Source organism: Venturia canescens, chromosome 6, assembly GCF_019457755.1.
Source record: "Venturia canescens isolate UGA chromosome 6, ASM1945775v1, whole genome shotgun sequence".
NCBI lineage: Eukaryota > Metazoa > Arthropoda > Insecta > Hymenoptera > Ichneumonidae > Venturia > Venturia canescens.
Genome location: NC_057426.1, coordinates 14,737,524 through 14,750,083, shown reverse-complemented (window position 1 = coordinate 14,750,083; position 12,560 = coordinate 14,737,524).

Here is a 12,560-nt window from a genome sequence, read left to right as displayed (position 1 = left end):
AAAATATTGAATTAAAATTGAAGAATGAATTAAAATGAAGTGTAACAAAATTAAAATTTTACGATTTCATTTTGATTTAATTTTATGATATTATTTATATTATGTTATTTAACATAAAATTAAATCAAGATACACAGGGAAGGGTACAAAAATCGTAAAATTTTAATTCTGTTATACCTTAATTTTAATTCATTTCTATTGTGTTATAACCGAATATAAATCTATTTTTCTTCAACTTGATAAGCCAACTTGAAAAGGTCAAAATTAAATGAGCTATATAATAACTCAAGAAATTAATATTGTGGTACATCACACGCAATATTGACTTCAAATGAAAATTTGTTGAATAAAAATTAAACTCTAGTAGTATGAATATGGAAGCAACACTGAATTGCAATTCACATTCTAATTCACTGAATTAAACAAAAATTTTAATTCCGTGGTATTTTAATTAGGTCTAGACAAGATATTAATTTATTTAGTGGATAATTTTAATTCAGCTAAATTTTTTATTGATGCATTCAATTGTGAACATACTTTGGAATCTGGAATAAAAAATCGAATGAGTCAACATTTGGATAAAATTTGAACGAATTAAATTTTTTTACATAATTTAAATTCATTCAACTTTTAATTCGGTCAAATGTTAATTTTCGAATTAAAGTTTGAGATATCAAAATTATGTAGTAAGTTTCAATTCTTGAATGAAAAGTTCGGAGTCTTAAAATTATGTACCGAATTTTTATTCTGATCGATGGAAACCAGCACCCTAAATTTCAAAAGATCCGTATAATGGCTAAGTATATTGAAATAAGCGTTGCTCTACCACTTTTGGTGACTGGGAAAAAAATTCATTATTTTAATACATTTTGAAAAATTGCCTCGAAGTTATGAACATTACTCCTGAGACAATCTTTTCGCACGGTTATTGCATACGAAAAAAAAACTGCACGCGCCATGATTTTTTTGAGAGTGTATCTTCATTCGAGTCAGCAACTCATGAATGGAAAATAGATGCGCAGGGGACTAAGAAATCTGAGGAAAAAAGCACGCGGAAGCCTTTTGTTTCGACGATCTCGAAAGAATAGAATATTCCATTTTTTAACAGAAATCGACAAGATTCCTATTCATGTATGCGCGTCGAAGTATCATCAAGTCGAAAACATTTTTTTTCATCTGAGCGCTCCTGTATTATGAAAAAACCCATTTTCTCAGTGAGATATTAAGAAAGTCAAAATTTGTAAAAAAATATCATACAATTGCACTATGAAAAGAAAAAACCAATAACAACGAGCACGGAAATCCGGACAGAAAGAAGGTCAATCGATGTTTTATAAAGTCATTGACGAAGGAGAATTGTTTTCTTTTTCATCTGAGATTTGCACATTTTTAGAGTCGCGAATACAAATGGAGCAGATCAACCAGAATAATTAATGGGGAGCTTTCTAAGCGTAGAGCGTAGAGATAGACAACATAATTTAATTATCATCAAACGATAATTAAACGAATCTTTAACGATACACTAATGATAATAATTATGAAAAAATGCACGTATGCACGTATAGCAAACGAGTTCAATTGGAAGAATAATCATTGTAGGACGATGTCGATGTCGCTCGACTGCAAAAAACTGAATGTAAAAATAAAAGTCTTCTCACTGATACACGGCTTGTCAATTTGCCGAGAAATAAAATTAACAAATAATGATTGATCATGAAAAAAGATAAAGTTCAAAATGGAATTCGAAAGTTTTCTAAACCTCGAATCTAAGAGAGATAAATGTTTAATAAATTTCCTAATAATTATCTGAGGGTTTGTTGATACTCAACATTTTTTTCATTTTCCGCTTCGTGGAAATCTTCTAGCGGGTTATAAAAAGGAAACATCAAACATAGGATATAAAAGAGAATAAGAAAGACAAGGCGGAAAAATAAAAAAGAGAAAAAAAGACGAATCTCGTCAGGAGTCTAGGCACGTAGTTCATTTCACGAGTCACGTCACATCGCTAAATAGAATTTAACTCGGTATTGAAGAGAATTAGGCAGAAAGTCTTCGACAAGTTTGAGTTCTGGTCGGAAAAACGAGCTTGAAAATGTTTTTTTCTTATAAAATTAAACATTTTTTTTCTTTCACTAAGAAAAAAAAGTTTACTGGAAAGGTTATTTTTCATGATATTCATGAGTCCATTGTTATTTCAGCAATATTGGCTATTACAGAATAAAGATTGATTTAAGAATAACACACGAATCGAGAAGTCTGTGTTTGGAAGATAAAAGTAAAATAAGGTATCCGTATTATGCATGGAAAAGTCGTTATAGTGCAACCAAGGTGAGACCTTATAGCCTCCGGTGGGATTTGAAGAACTGAACTTTTAAATTGATTACGTGAAAAAATATTTGAGAGTACATTTTCTCCTGATAGGATGAAACAAAGCGCTGAAGTATAAAAATCAACCGAAAAAAGCTTACTTTGCTCGATTATATTATTTGTGCTATGAAAAGGTTTCTTTGATCATCAATCAAACGAGGCGAGGAATCCGACGTAATCGCTAGACAAATGCGAATATTGAAATCTAACAGAACCTTCAGATGTTGTGTTCGAATTGAAATTTCCTAAATTTATTATTTTGTTCATAGGAAAATAAAGTGAAGAATAGAGCTGCAAATTTTCAATCGATATGTCAAAATATGATGTTACCGTATTCGAATGAAGAATAATGATTTAAAAAAATTTTATTTGCGAACAAAGGCCGTTGCTCAACGACGAAAGTAGAAACACGGGGGTACTTCCACCGAGAGTTCAGCCCATCCCCACCTTTTATCGCTGTTCTTACTTCTTTGTTCTCGCAAAAGGATACATCTCAAGGTCATCACTCCGAGAAAAACATAGATCGATGCTCCTCGTGTATGTTTCGTAATACCTTAGGGGCATTCTTTTTATTTACGATACTGAACGTTCGTACAGCACGTATCAAAACAATAATAACATTGAACATTAAACATGAGCCAGCGAAATCACCCTCATCGAACGGGGAATCTCGTCTGTCAATTATTTACGGACCTGTCCCCTTAATTCAGAGTTTATGGATGATTGGGCTTCGATAAGATAGAGAATTTTCCTTATTTTTCGGTAAGCTTATTCGGATATCAATGTAATCGAGACAGTGATCGATATATTTATGACCTTATTAGCCAAATAGACTGAGCATTTTGCTTCGAAGCGGAAAAAAAATAAGTTTACAGCAGGAATCTGTTTATTTTCTGCTTCTTCTAAAGGTATTAAGTTTCCCCCCTTACCCGCTCCTTGAAACAGTCGGCATTCTTTTAAATTAGCAACGAAAAAATGAAATTTCCTGTCGTAAATGTTGAGTACATTTTTTAAAATAAAAAAACAGCTCTGGAGCACAATAATTTTCATGTGAAATTTCATAATATATATTTTGTTAGCATCTTACGAAAAATATAAGTTTATTTCGCTATATAGAATAAAATCTTGGATGTCAATTCCAGCCCCTTCGTAATTTTCCGAAATTTGCGGCAAAAGTATATTGAACCGCGTTTAATCCGGTGTTTTGTACATAAAAATTTCACCGCGAATTCACTCAAGTTCTATCAATCATTCGCATCTTCCTCATATTTTTAATCGGTAGTATTCGGGGATCAAACAGGATAGAGCCTACTTATAACCTTTATACGCCCGGGATCTGAGGCTTAAGGGGGTTGTCCCGTCTAACAACCGGATTTTTTTGCCATCTTTTTGCGGTAAGAAAAAAAACATAGGCTTATGAAATTTTAAGGATTTTATTTAAAACTACTCCACAGGAACTCATATGTTTCTTCATAATCATTTTAGAAAATTTAAATTGTGTTTTTGAGAGTGTGATAATCCTTCAATTTTCGATATTTTTGTATGAATTTAGTTCAGGCGCTTTGGTTTTTTTTAATCTCAGATAAACTATTCCCCCAGAATCGTGGAAGAACATATGGGTTCTTGTGAAATAGTTTTACACCAAATCTACCTGAGATATCAGAGTTAAAAAATGCAATTATAGAATTAAAATATCAATAATAAATAAACCCTTTAAATTTTCTAAAATCCATGTTTTTTCCTAGCCGTAAAAAAATCACGAAAAAACATCTTACTACCACACACGGTAACCCCCAATTAGTCCTTGAAGTGGCCAAATTAGTGTCTGGTATCATGTATCGACGATATACAAAATTCATATCACAGGGCGAGCAGATATATCGATTTTCCGGTTCTCTAGAGGTTAAAAAGCAAAATTATACAATGGTATAATAATCGAGTCAATAGGAGCCTGCTTCTCCAGGAGTCGTAGCAGTCTCCAGTGGTTTCAACGGAACTACTACCGGATACGTCAACAACAGCGAACTAGATGATAAAACAGCTCGAAAGTAAAGAAGAGCTTAGAGCCCTCGCTCGACATTGAAGAGAGAAAAAAAAATATAAAGTTAAGCACGGTAACATTAAAATAAACCATCGTTCGTAAAAAAAAATTCGCATACGAAAATTGACAGTATACAGAATGATCTTAGTAAAAGTCGTGTGAATTTGACAGAATCGCAATTTGTCTAACTTGTGCTCCTGCATAGTATATTACGACCCAAGGCCTGAAAGTTGGATTTCCTGGCGTGTGTGATATAAAGGCCGAGGTGAAGACGCGGGCATTCAGCACTCGGGCTGTGAGTTGTATACTATTTTTCTTGAGCCCCTATTCGCTCCGTGCGCGTACACATACTACTTTAAAAGTGAGCGTGTGTCGTGTATTGGAATCTGACAAAATTCGTGAGACATCTGGTGTCAAATTTTGAACTACAACCGGGGTGCAACATGGACAACTAACACACGCATAAGTCACTCGAAGATGTGACACATACATGTACGTTGCACCCCGGTCTGCGCCATTTTTAGCTTGGCCACGCCTCCATGTCAGATCCCAATACGTATTCCTCCAAAAACGCTGGAGTTCCCTTTATGGTGGCGCTGGCAGTATGCATGAATACACTAATACTATTAGTGCAGTAGTATTAGATTTTTGGCTTCGCCCACGTGCACAGAGCGAATAGCCGAAAGTACGTGGAAAATTACTTTTAATCTTGACGATATTCATTTTTATTGGTAGTCCCGCGAATCGTAGTGAAGCTGCAGTTTTTGCGCGTGTGGAGGTGGGGGCAGGGGGAGGGGGCATTTAAAACATCAACAATATTAGTATAAGATCAATTTTATAAACGATTATTTTCTGATTTTACGAATTTATTTTAAACAGTTTACGAACTTATATATCGTAGTGATTTTGATTGTTGGAATTTTCATCGTTTTTTATTCTTTTACGTGTATAGGCGACTGAACAGTTGCTTAATTTTTGAAAGGTAGTTTTATTCCTGGCTTAGAATGTGTGGTTTCTATTTTTTTGTTATTCGTTACTGTGGCCGAATTGTCGCCAAGCATCATTAGCTGCCGCTGAGCATATGACAGATGTCAAAATTAAAGCGGGCGCGTAGTTGCCTGGGGGTTAATGCTAGTATATATGCGCATTATTATGTATTTATCACCAGGCGCAAATAGTATATTACACACCTAGGGAGGGAAAATAGACTACTTCAAACCGCGGGCAGAATTGTCACCCGAGCCGAAGGCGAGGGTGATAAGCACGCGGTTTGAGATGGTCTAATTTCACTCTCGTGGAGTGTATACGATTTTTCTGTCCGACGCAGGCGGAATGCGGTAACTTCGGCCCGCGCAGCGGGCCGAAAGTTGCCACTTTCCGCCCGGAGGGCTGAAAAATCCTGTTAGAGCGCACTGTAATTAGCCGGCCACGGAAATCGCTCTTGATGGTCTAAAATACATCCGGAAAGTGCGTACTTTTGGGCAGGAGAGCAAGAATAGTATATTACACACCTAGGGAGGGAAAGTAGACTACTTCAAACCGCGGGCAGAATTGGTTTGAGGTGATCTAATTTCACTCCCGTGGAGTGTTTACTATTTTTTACCACACATGCATCGAAAATTCAACCTTTCGATTTCGGAAAGTTGAACTTTTGACGCATGTGTGCCTAAATTCAACTTTCCGAAATCGGAAGGAGGAACTTTCGGCGCATATGTGGTGAAAAAAATATTATTCCTACAAAAAAATAGTGCACAAAATTATTTCGATGAGAAATATCATTATCATCATGTGTAATCTGAAACTTTTCTGCTGTAAAACCACTTATTGTTAGATCCCAGATATTTTTGTCGTTTTTTGCTTCCTCATAGAGGAAGCTTTGTGACAATGAAAAATTTTTTTTTCTAGTTTTCAATGTCAATGTGCTCAAAATGTTCCAAATCATCGAAAAATTATATCTAGAAAAAATGTCCGGATGTGCGCGCGCGCGCGTGTGTGTGTGTTGTGGCACTGTAAAATTCAAACGTTTATAATTAGGCAACGGTTTGAGATACAGGGCAGATACAGATGGTAATCTATACAAGCTTTTCATTCTCTGATAATTTTGTCGGGGAGAGTACGATTTCCGAGGCGCCAAGATTTGACGATTGATTCTTCATATTTCGACCATTCTAAAACGAATTACAAGAATAAAATTTTTGCGAATTCGGCTTCCTTAAGGAGTTATGACCATTTGAAGTTGAAAAAAAGTGTTTTTTTGGCTATTGATGATAAATTCCTAACGCACGCGAATACGTGAGGGTATTAATATCTTGCGTTGAAATGATTTTTCGAAGTATAAAATAGTATTTTTAATAGTGTTTCAATGCCGTATTAAAACATTGCGCCTTGATTTTCAAAATGTGTGCGCTAAATTGCGGACTATTAGCGTAACCCGGAAAACACTACGTGGAGGTTGTCTTGTTGTGTTGTTGTGTTGTGTTGTTTACCATGTCCTGTTTCAATTTGCGTTCATTTGTTTATTTGGCAGTATAAGCGAACATTGTTACAAAAAATAACTTCAATTCATTGGGGAAAGTGCGATTTCGGATGCGCCAAGATTTTACGATTGATTCCGCACACACATCGAAAGTGCTTCAAACCCACCCAACGATTCCGCGCACACATCGCAGGTGTTTCAAACCCGCTCAACGATTCCGCACACACATCGAAGGTGCTTCAAACCTACCCAACGATTCCGCACACACATCATAGGTGTTCCAAGCCCGCCCAACTATTCCGTACACACACCGAAGGTGCTTTAAACCCACCCAACGATTCCGCACACACATGAAAGATGTGTCGAATGGAGAAATGAATTTCAACATTTTTATAAATTAAAAAAAAAACGCGCCTCATCGTTACAAACCCTATTGAGTGATGTTCTGGACCCACCCAAAAATCAAAAACAGTATTTCTAACGAGTTTTCGACAAATTTTCAAAGGATTGTGATTCGATGAATTATGATTTGACGAATTGTGATTCGACGAATTGTTTTCGACGAATTTTCCCCAAATCACCGTTCCACCCCCTTAAATTTTTTTTTTTTTTTCAATTTTGATTTTCATTTTACTGCAAAGTAGTATTATTTCCGATAAAAAAAAGGGCGCTACATGGTCCAAATTAGGGAGCATACACATCATAATGATACTTCAACTTTCAACCCCCCGTTTCACCCCCTTAAAGGCAAAATTTCGATTTTTTTTACTCTTGAAAAACATCTTATTTTGGGCTAATTATGAAGACTGCATGGTCAAAACTTGGCGCCTCGGAAATCGTACTCTTGCCATTTTGTCAGAATTTGAAAAAAAAATACGAATATGACGACGTTTTGAAATTTTCATAAAAATGGTGTCGACGCTCTAACTTTCGAAAATTTAGAGATTTATTAATAATTTTTTTTTTATAAATAGACTCTGAAAATAGGAAGAATTTGGGGAATATCGGTTGAGCGGTTTAAATTTTATGAGATTTTGAATTTTACGAAAATATGAGTTTTTCAAAAAATCGTCTAACCGCTTCAATTTTTGGAAATTTTGTAAGATATTGTGTATAAGTCTACACTTTCTCTATACTTTCCAGCAAAGTTGTCGGAATTATTTAATTTCAATGTAAATAGAAAAACGATTAAAATTGAAAGTTGCAAACTGTTTTTTCTGATGGCTCGTCATTCAGTTGTTTTTTATGAATTTAAACAAAGAGATAAATTAAAGTTCGTAAAAGAAGGTAGAGAAAATACATTATTTCCTTGTATAGAAAAAAAATGCTGCAAATTAAAATTTGCAAATTGCTTCCTCAAAATGGTCGCCAAGATGGTCAAAGGAAGCCAAAATGAAAAATATAGCACCTCATAGAGTAAGCTTTGAGCATCGTGCAACTTGAGTACCGTGCATCTTGACTATCTTGAGGAAGCAATTTGCAAATTTTTATTTGCAGCATTTTTTTCAAATTGGCCGCTTCAATCGGAATTTTTTTTCCGATTAAAATCGAAATCAAAACCCGGACCGCCCGGCTTAAAAATAAAAACTTTTCACATATTCGCACCAACGTCGATTTGTCTTTGAGAAAAAAGACTTGAAATCCTAGCCACGCACCTAACAGTGGTATTTATTAACAGCATCTTGTGTAAATTGAATTTCATGTGAAGAATTTGTCGAAAGTATTGTACACGAGTTACCGCGTTCGTGATATCCGTTTGTGCTGCACGTGTTGATGATGGATCGATATTTTTTTTATTCCTTTCATCGTATACTTTTCACGGCGACGATTTCTTTCGAGAAATTCTATTGTAAATGGAAATACGACTCTTCTGGGACGACATTCTTGACGTTAATGTGTCCTCTCTCGACACAGTGAAAGCTTTCGTATTGTTGCACGTGCCGCTAGTCTCTAGAGAAGTTCCTTCTTTCAATTGGGTTCGCTTCGCTCTAATAAAATATGACTCGCAACTGTAAATAAATAAAACGTAACATCTTCAAGAAAATTTGATGTTACAAATCCTCTTTAAATTCAATTACAATCGTATTCATTAATTTCTGACGTATTCAGTGAATGAAAAATGGATCCTTGAAAGACGAAGACGAAGCAAATATTGCAGATCTCAAAATAATCGGATGTAACATCGAAAAACAATCAATTAAATATTTGATCGACTCGTTGGAGTAACAGTATCGCTTGCAACTGCTTTATCTCAAGAACTGATTGAGAGGTAAACATTCAGAATACAGGCTCCACCTCTGATCGCGTTAATTTTTCATATGCTATTCTAGGCGTTCTCCCGAGCAATTTTATGCATAATTATGGGTGGGGGTCTCTATAATAGTTTCAGAGATATAGTCATTTTTGCATTAGGGATGATTTGGTTTACATAGATGTGCGTACATATATGTACTCTATCAACAGCCCTAATACAAAAATGATTATACCTCCAAAATTATTTATACATAAAATTGCTTGGGAGAACACCCATGCAGAATAACATACGGAAAAAATAGTGCGATTCTCAATATCCTCAATATTTACTGTCTATAATAATGAAATGAGGCAAAGAATCAAGGATGAAGACCTCAATTGAAAATTAATGAACTTCACATGAAACATAATAATATCAAACCGACGCATTTCAAATATCATTTAAGCAGAGGACACCTGGTAAAGCACCGATGAAGAATTTTCTCTCTCTCTCTCTCTCTCTCTCTCTATCTCTCTCTCTCACACACACAAATTTTTCGTGATCTCAAGTCATATCCACGGGGAAATCATGTTTTCAATGTTTCACACCTTCAATAGTCCAAAAGAGCATAGAATCTTTAAAAGTTAGGATCGTTGTCCAAAGAGCCAGACGGAATATCAGATTTCTCTATTTACAACGCAGTCCCGGTGCTAGTAAAATACTTAGTCATCATATTTAATATATCCTTAGATCTAGGTTACCTTCCGGATTCTTGAAAGAAGGCATTTATCAGGTCACTATTAAAAGTAAAGGTGCCCTCATCCCCGTCTGGCACTGGACCAATAGCTAATTTATCTGCCTTTACATAAATTTTTGAGTGCGGTATTAAGGTCGAACGGTAGCATATATTATATAAAAAAACAGGAATTTTGATGCAAATTGGTAGATACGTTTGAAAGTGTTTAAACTATTTGCTCTTAAAATTTTAACGGGTTCGACGATAGCGTTTCTGAGAAAATTGAATTATTTTTGTACATTGGATTTTATGGAAAAGCGTAAAAAAAAAACGTTGAAAACTACTGTTAAAAAAGCCACTTTTTGATGAAGCGAACACCAGTATATGAACCAACTGTCAAGATAACTCTCGCAAAATTTGCAGTGATTTCAAGGTACCGTTTATCTGCAATGTGCAAAAGAAAATGAATAAACGAAATTTGTCTCTCTCTCTTCTGGCGGACACAGCTTCAAACGCGGCAACGTCGCATCAATCAACGCACTCTCATATAGTTATATATAAACAGTGCGACTTACAGCTTGCCCTCGAGCTTGAGCAGAGCAGCCAACAGTCAAAAACTGAAGCCATAACCCTGCATTGCTGCTGTCACAGCAAATGTTTGATATTTTGAAATATAAAACAAGAAGCTTTTTTTCGCCAAAATTAGCAACATTATGATTCAAATAATTATTTTTTCATTTAAAAGTACACAATTATCGTTTTTTTCATGAAAATTGAAAAGCAGAAACTAAATTCACGTGCCGTTTGTAAGAAGAGAGATAATGAATGATAACGCGATTGATAATGGCTTGATTACAATTCTAGTTATGTACGACTTCTCAAAAGCGTTCGATACAGTTTCACACTTAGGCCTCTCAGTCAAATTAAAAGAAATTGGATTTGATTATCATGAGTTGCATTGCACATACTCTTATTTATCTGGTACAAATCAAGAAGTTGTCGATAGTCATAACAATTTTTCGTTTTTTCGACATGGCGTCAAACATCCCAAAGTGTTCTCCAAGGTTTTAGGAGCATTATTGTTCGTAATTTTTATAAACTCTATTTCTCAAAATCTTTGGTATACTGAGCACATCATTTTTGCTGATGACACACAAATCTACTTGTCGTATGATGCACATATGGTTAACAGCGCTTTAAGGATGTTTAGTACAAAAGTCTAAATAATTAGAAATTGATCAAATTTGGTGATAATGTTCTTCAACATCAAATGCGAAAACACATTTTTTTTCAACATTTTCTTCTGCTTAGTTATCGAGTAATTACGCATTAAAGCAGATTTCTTATGCCCGGAATGTATACCTATATATATGGAAACGTTATGCTTATACACGTGAACTTTAGTGATCCATTACTCGATAACTATGTAGAAGAAAAATCTTGAAAAATTTGTGTTGTCAAATTTGGCACTAAAGAATATGTTGACCAAATTTTATACAATTTTCAACTTTTTGAAATTTTTTATGTTTTTAGCATGGTTTAGCATGGCAACATTGTATCGCCTGTACCGAAACTCCTTAACTAAAATTACTTATGGTGTAATTGTCATTCATGATTTCGTTCAAACCAATGGGTTAAAACTGAATGGAAGCAAGTCGAGGATTATGGTATTTGGAAGCAATGGGCGAACTCGTCAGATTTCTCTTGAGCAATTACCTTTAGTATCAGTTAACAATGTGCCCATAACCTACGTGCTGCATGAAGCTGAAATCTATGAGTCATGCTCAACCGAGAATCTGAATAGGGCTACACGGAGAGATTTTTATACGAAAAATTACTATGTAGTCATTGCAGGGTGGAACCAAGTCGTCATTATCAGCAGAAATGATGTTGAAAATTTTGAAATATACTGAAACCTTCTCAATTTTTGCAGTAATACATTGTAATTTTATCACTGCACTATATTAGAAGTTATCAATACGCGAAATTTGCGATTGAAGGTTTCCAAATGAACAGCTTTTAAACAGAAATTTTTACTCCCAACCGTGGTAAAATTTATGTCTAGCACGAACAGAAAGTTATTCATTTGGTTAGTGTAAGAATTTTTTTGTACATATTTTTATAAATAAAACATACTATGATTAAAATTATTTAGTGTTGTTTCCTTTACATCCTACTTACGAATCACCCAAATGCCACGTACCAATTAAAAACAATTTAATCGCAGCCGAAATTCGTAAAGATCTATATAAATTTGCACTAAGCCACAGGATCGAATATTGGTGAAGGACCATAGTAAAATTTGGTACTGGTGAATAGCCAGATTTTATTAATATAAAAACATAGTAAAATTTCCACACGGTGACACGTCAAGTATTTTACTATGTTCGAATAACGATGTTTCCTGAACGACAGATTACTTTCCTCTAAAACTGAGGCTTTTCTATAAATTACTATGTGACATTACAAAAATTAGCGTAATGTCGACATGGTACCGCGTTACCACAAACTATAGTGAAAATTACGAGAAATCGAATTCAAAAATTCGTATAATATTCTCTCCGTGTAGCCATGTTGCGGAAATCTAGAGGAAAGTTTGCTGAGATTTTAGAGAAATAGAGAAGCTGATGTCAGGCACTCAGATCGACGTCCTGGTGCTACTTTTCATATCCCTGAACACGGAACTTCCACCTTCTTGAATGCATTT